The 7,621-nt window shown below is 43.8% G+C and overlaps 1 pseudogene; it reads left to right on the top strand.

The window, feature by feature from the left end:
* The first annotated feature begins 1,257 nt into the window (after positions 1-1,257).
* On the top strand, positions 1,258-1,837 carry LOC142423190 (ubiquitin-conjugating enzyme E2 C pseudogene; annotated as a pseudogene).
* Positions 1,838-7,621: the final 5,784 nt, after the last annotated feature.

Genomic DNA, 7,621 nt, shown 5'->3' on the forward strand with positions numbered 1-7,621 from the left:
TAACCCTGTGAGTTTTCTCTTATTTATCCAGTTGTTAGTGATTAGAAACCTAGGTCCTGCTATCTAGTTAGTCAACAGAGACATCCTGAGACTGGCCTAAGACTTAAAAAAAACCCAAAAAATTCTACGGTTTCATTTGCTTGTTCGTGGTCAACAATTGTATTTCCACAGTTACCCTGAAACCTAAATTAACATACAACATCTGTATGTGACTCTTCAAAGTGTACATTCCTAAGTGAAGGATACTACATTCTCCATTGTGTTCGCCTGGGTTGACTAGAGCAACAAATCCAGGGACACTCATATGTCTGTCAGAGAGAGCTTGACCTCAAAGAGCAATTGTGTATTGAGAAAACATCCTGGCCCAGTCCAGATAAAATCTATATGTCCAATTTAAACCCATATGTCCATTACTAGTCCATGCATCCTCCTCAGACTCACACAGCATATGATGTGATGCAAAATTCAAAAAGATCAAAGGTCAATGGGTGCAAAGTCTTGTGGATCCAGTGGTGGTGGAAGCATCTCCAGGGCTCTTGCAGGCCTCGGCTTGGCTCCTCTAGCTCTCCCAGTGTGGCTCCTCAGCAGGAAAGTGAAGCAGAGAATTAGAGCGCCCGCAGGGCTCACAAGTCCCCTCATGGCCCATCAGCAGGAAGACCTAGACAGAGAGAAGAAGTTCCCAGAATCCTCACGAAAGGCTAAACTCCACTCCTTCACTCTTAATAGCTTCAAGTTGGCACGAGATAATGTAAGTATCCCATCTATGTACTCAAATCCAAGCAAGCCAGCCTGCAATGCTGTCGACCTCCTCATGGGTAACCTATTAATAAATTTCTTTTTATCCCTCTCTAATTTAATGTTAATGACTTGACTTTGTTGCTCCAGAGTAAGGACCCATATTAGTAGTAAAAATAATTGACATCCAGCATGGGTCTTGATATAGTAGTCTTGGTCCCAACTTCCTAAGGACCAGACTCCAGTATGGATCTAGAGTGAGAGACAATGAACTTCCCTGCTGTTTATGGAAGCCTCTCCTCATGTGGTGGACAAGAAGTCCAGACATGGGAGAGAACTAGAAGGGAGTGAGCCCTATGTGGAGAAAGAGAACTTACACACACACACACACACACACACACAGACACACATACACACACACACGTAGTCAGTTGTCATCAGGAACTGCAATTTCCCTATAAAAACCATAAAGGGGCAGTTGCCTTCCAGTCTCTGGAGATCCCATCTGCCAACACCGGGCGAATGGCCTCCCCAAACCGCGACCCAGCCGCAGCCAGTGTCGTAGCCGCCCGGAAAGGAGCCGAACCCAGCGGGGACGCAGCCCGGGTTCCGTGGGCAAGAGGCTACAACAGGAGCTGATGACCCTCATGATGTCTGGCGACAAAGGAATCTCTGCCTTGCCGGAATCAGACAACCTTTTCAAGTGGATAGGGACCATCCACGGAGCAGCTGGTACAGTCTATGAAGACCTGAGGTATAAGCTCTCCCTGGAGTTCCCCAGTGGCTACCCTTACAATGCACCCACAGTGAAGTTCCTCACCCCCTGCTACCACCCCAACGTGGACACTCAGGGTAACATCTGTCTGGACATCCTGAAGGACAAGTGGTCTGCCTTGTATGACGTCAGGACGATTCTCCTCTCCATCCAGAGCCTGCTGGGAGAGCCCAACATCGACAGCCCTTTGAACACACATGCTGCGGAACTCTGGAAAAACTCCACTGCCTTTAAGAAATACCTGCAGGAAACCTACTCAAAGCAAGTCTCCAGCCAAGAGCCCTGACCTTCCCTGTCCTTGTGTTCTCTTCTCTTCTGTAGCTGTCTGTCCTCCTTCCACCCCGCTCCTTGATGTCTGTGTAGAACTCTTATCTCAAGCTGTGGTGTCATTTCTATTGTGTTTGTTTTTTAAATTAAGTCTCCATTTGCACCCTGTGATGATTGTATTAAATAAATAACATTTGGGGTTGAAAAAAAAACAACAAAAAACAACCATAAAGGACTGTTGTTTCCTGTAGACTCCCAGAACCTGAGAGAGTCCAGTCGGGTCAGGATGAGGAGACAATTTGGTGGAAAACAAAAAAGGGAAATGGGGAAAATGTGCCATCAGGAAGTTCCCAAGAATCTTGGCAAACTGGGCCTATTTTGGTAGAGAACTCTGAATAAAAAAGTGTGAACATTCATTGTAATAAGTTATGATCCACAGTATTCCTAGCCTGATTGTGTGTGGTCGCCAAAAGATAGCTCTGGTTAGGATGCTATTTTTGCAACTTGATTTGTATTGCAGAACTAGCAGATACTATGAAAAAATACATGTGGAATGTCTACTGACTGACAAGATGGGCAAAAAGACTGGGGCTGGACTTCTAATTTTGCTTGAAATGTTATTTCTGAACGTGACCATGACTGCCTTGGAGTTCATTTCTTTGAGTTTTCAAAAAGTTAGAGAACAGCTGTCTGTTTCCTTCTGTATTTGCTGGTGGCTTCAGAAAATAAAGGAGACACATCAGGGAGAGGGAGCCTGGAAGTTAGATAGTGAGAGTGGTCTCAGTGTTTTCCACTCACAAACCAAACCACACCCACTGTCTTCTACCCACAAGCCAAACCAAGCCCAAGACCATAAAATCTGACTCAGAGGGACTGTATAAGACAGGGTAGAACAGGGTTTCAGAGGTCTTTATGGGAGTAGAAAGCCATGTCTTCCTCCCGCAAACCACCTTGTGGTTTCAAACTGTTGACCTTGCAGCCCAGCATGTCACCACTATGACACCAAGCCTCCTTGTGGGACATAATTTATCTCTGGTTTTCCCACAGGGCTGGCTGTACTTGCTCAGTGAAGGGCCAGGGCCAAGAGTCTGAGGGCCGTTCACGCTGCTTCCACAGTAGCACAGTGGGAGGTGCGTAGTGGATTCTACGTTGAAGGAGACATCAATTTTCATTCGCTAAGTGTACTATCACTGCTGGAAGCCAGTGGCAGAGAATCGCCCAAACTGAGAAATGCCCCACAGAATAAAGGGCATCCGGTATGATGAGAGTACACCAGCCTTTGTCTGCCTCTCATTGATACAACTGGAAGTGGAACCTGCCACACTAGGGAACTCACCATTTTGGTATGACTGAGCATTTCTCTCATTCATTTGCTTCCCATAACCCTGTTTGGGCTGATGATCAAACATCAACCAAACTAAACTCACTGCTATCGAGTCAATTCTGATACATTAAGACCCATGAGGTAGTCCCCTAATCTGATGTCAATGTAAGGATTAAGAGTGTAGGGGTGGAATCTGGGCTGTCAATCTGGAGATAGCCAATTAGACTCCTGGGAGGACATGACCTTCTCCTGAGAAATCTGTGGAATCTAGTACTTTCTCCTTGGAGGCAGAAGACACCTCTCTCTCTCTCTCTGTTACTCCCTGGGAGACACTGCTGAAGACAAGCCACATGGACGCAATCAGACTAGGAAGCCAGAGAAGCCACAGAGAGACCCTTGCCAGCGCTGAGATATTTCCAATGACACTGGATCCAAAGACTTTCTACCCACTGTGATCCTCTACATTCGGCATCATTGCATGAGTTGATCTGCATTCAGCGTCACTGCATGTGTTTTGTGGATCTGGAGAGGACTTTATAGATCTGTGTCAGATATATGGGCTAATATCAGATTTAGGGACTTGATCTGGACTGGATTGGGATGTTTTCTCAATGTTCAACTGCTCTTGTATATAAATCTCTTTCTTATACACATATGTTTGTCCATGGATAGTTTCTCTAGTCTACACAGACTAACATAGAACCCTGTAGGATAGAGCAGAACTATCACTGTGGCTTTCAGCGACTATAACTTTTAATTTTTAAGTTCTGGTGAGGACATAATCAATTCTTGACATGAGTTGAAAGCCTCATCTTTCTCCTGTGGGCTCCTGCTGGTTTTCATGTGGTTAATGGGCTAATACGATAATCACTCCCCTACCAGGACTCCAGGGGCTGCTCATCAGACCTTATTCTACACTGGCCGTGTGACTCAGAAAAAAACAGATGATCCGATCCAAGACGTCAGAAAAGATTGGGAGTAAAATATAATAAGACTGGACCAATTAACTGAACCCTAAAACAGAAGCTGTATCTGCTCGAGAACCCACTTAGGACCCCCAAATCAAAGAAGGAGGACACCACTTAATTGCTTACCGGGAATTTACTCTTTATGGAGTAGCTTAGCAAGTGGACTTTAGCAAAACAAAATGAATTTTTCTTGGGCCAGAGGAAAATCCCTCCATTTTTTCTTGATCGATTAATTTTAGGTTGCTAGAGCTATAAGTATAGATCCCAAAGCAGAACAGAATGTCCCCCTTATTGACATGGTTTTTATTAGCTCAAGTGCCCCTGGCTTCCATGAAGGCTTAGCAGAGGTAGAAAGAGAGCTAGAGACAATGTCAACGTCACAATTTTGATAATTTACAAAGTTTACACTGGGGGGGTGGGGGGACTAGGCTTAAAAGGAATTAGCCTGTCTTTTTAAAAAGCAGGACTTTGAAAGAATGACCTCCAAAGAGAGGGAGAGAGCAGAGTTGAGGTAGTTAGTTTATTGTGCCAATCTGGCCAATAAACACGTGTGAGGTTAATTGAAGGGTAGAGAGATAAATGGCTCAGTGAGCCTTGCCTTTCTAGTTCTCAGGTCTCTTGCTCTCTGATGGTCAGACCAGGGTGCAGCTGCCTTATCCAGTTCCCTGCTTCAGCTGGCAAGCCTCACTTAATGCAAGACATCCCCAAGGAGAAGCCACATGGTCCTACCCTGATGCAGCCCTGGACCTGGAGTACCCATGTGGAGGCCCCTGCCAGCGCTGAGATGCTTACACATTCAGTGACTTTCCTCCTGAAGTTGGCATCATTGGGTATGTTTTGTGAGATGGAGGATGAATTGTGGATAGGTGTTGGACACATGGGCTAATGTTGGGCTTGTGGGCTTGGGCAGCACTGGGTTGGGATGTTTCCTTGATATGCACTTAACTTTTTTATAAAACTCTTATACATATGAGTTTATGTGGATTTGTTTCTCTAATGTACCAAGACTAACACAAGAGTCAAGTAGGGAAATTCAGAAGGCTACAGAAGTAGTATCAGTGGACAATGAGAAAGGAAGACCAGGAATGGGCGACTACCAAGCAAGGTGATAATGATAATTTTTATCCACCTCCACCTAAACCACAAGGATCCCATTTATTAAAGTAATGGTGTGAAGAAAGCTGTGGACTGTCTTATAAATGCTGAAGTGGCTCATGCAGTTTTGAACTCCTTCCATCAGCTCATGAATTGTGACGCAGGGGAACAGGCCTTGTAATCGTCAGTTTTATAGATACCTGATTGCCCAATGTCTCATTTTAAGAAAGACTATTTGAGAAAGATCCATGCAGGTTATTTTTCATAACCAAGGAGCATCCTTAAGAGTTCTTACTTATTGCTCCTACTTTATTGGTCTATATCCCAATAAAAGAACAATGAGGAGCTGATGCCAGGGACTCAAGTAGGAAGAACATGCTTTGCAAAAGATGATGACAACATATGTAAAGATGTATTTGACAATTGGATAGATGTATGGATTGTAATAAGAGCTGTAAGAGCCCCAATAAAACTTTTTTAAAAAAGAAAGTCAACCAGGTTTTGCTTTTTGGTGGGGAATACATATGACAACAGCAACAAAAGCAAAAATCTCAAACAACTGCTGAGGTTGTCTTGAAATGGAGGGATTTTGTGGACTCTGGATCCCTAATTTTAGGGTATTGCCTTAAGCCCTCTATTTAGTCACCCAAATAGGTGCTGACAGAGGTTGTTTTAATGGACTGTATTTGCTATTGAAGCACTTGGGAAAGCTGAAACAAAAACTAATGGAAGCTCTTTGATCTCTGTGTTAAGGAAAGACAGGAAGACAAAAAGGGTTGTGAAGCTATCCCATTGTCCAGCCAGCGAAGAACCCTGCCGATGCCCTATCGCCTACCCATCTAAGGACTCTGTGCCAAATAACTAGCCCTCTCTCTGTCTCAGGGCAGTGGAGACTAGTAACATAATTGCAAAAGAAGATCATAAATGTAGCCCCGGGCATGAAACTATTATGTTTACTCTGCACGTTGCGGCCATCACATGCTATCAGGCTAGAACAAAAAAGGACATTTGAGGCTTGTCTCCAGTGGCGATGATGATTTGCTGGAGCTCAGCCTTCGCAGCAGCAGGAGCGGTGCATGCTTTTCTTGCAGACACAACTGTTGGAATTGAGCGGTGCTTCCAGCGCAGCCACAAGCTTATAACTTGTTATTTCACTTGCACTGGGCAACACATTTAGACAAAGAAGCTATGCTTAATTGGGCATATAAAATATTTACAAGTGTTTATTGATTCTTTTTCAGAATAGACTAAGACATTCCCTTAGAGAACTAAGAGAGCACAGAAAGTTACCAATGTCCTCTTGGTGGGGTTGGTGGCGGGGGGGGGGGGGGTGTCGGAATCATTCCTGAGTTTGGACAACCCTACAGTCTGAACAATATTCATAAGACTCATTTTCTTTAACCAATACTCAAAAAATTTCTAGACACCATCACTTAGTGAAGAAGTTTAACAAACTGTGTCAAAGAGTTAGGCTGCCATGGACCATTATTTTGCCTTTTGCTTTACTGAGAGGCCACCCAGCCCCATGAAAAAGCAACAATTAGATTGTTTTTGTGCGAATCTATACAACATGAGCATACTTAGTCAATCTCCTTCCTCAGGCGTCCTCTATCCAATGTCAAGATGTACTTATTAGTGTTTGCTTTCTTTAAAATAAGTTCTACCCAATTTTCACAAAGTAGTAGGAATGAGACTGAACTTCTGGTAAGAAGTCCTTGAAATCCATTTCCAACCAGGAGATCAGGCGTTCCTCACAACTTGGAAAGACTTTCCACTTCTGCCTACCCAGCTGTGAAGTTCAAGGAAGTAAGCCTTAAATTCATCACACCAGGTTCCAGCCAAACCATGTTGCAATGGAATATCTACACGCATTGACTGGGCTCTTTAGCCTCATTCAGATCTTTAAGTATATGTGTAAGCAAAGACCAATTAAAACAAACAAATCTCACGGCCATAGAATCAATGCTGACACATAGTGACTCCCTTTGATTTCCAAGACTGTCCCTGGTTGTGGGAATAGAAAGCCCAGTCTTTCCTAAAGGAACTGCTTGTAGTTTCCAACAACGGATGGCAGCCCAACGTGTAATCACTACACCCCGACAATTCTTTCTACATCGATTTCCATTTTCCTCTTACAGAAGACTGAACAGGAACCTCCCACCCCTTTATGTATTTCTTTTTCTCAAATGTCAATGACACTCTTTAAATTCATGAATAATCATATGCGCTGAAGTGTTCATGATAGTCACGTAAATGAGTACTCATATTAAACTTCCCCTAAATCAGGTTTTACTCCATGTCACCATGACTTGCTACTGTATGTCTCCCAGTTTTAAAGGGGGGACTAGTTCAATTAGGCAGTGGCTATACATTTTTTCTCAGGAGCTCTTTAGTTTTGGCTAGAGGTGTCAGAGAATTAGGTTAATGGAAGATTGCAGTAAGGACATGTATCTCCTC

This window comes from Tenrec ecaudatus, chromosome 12 (genome assembly GCF_050624435.1).
Source record: "Tenrec ecaudatus isolate mTenEca1 chromosome 12, mTenEca1.hap1, whole genome shotgun sequence".
Taxonomy (NCBI): domain Eukaryota; kingdom Metazoa; phylum Chordata; class Mammalia; order Afrosoricida; family Tenrecidae; genus Tenrec; species Tenrec ecaudatus.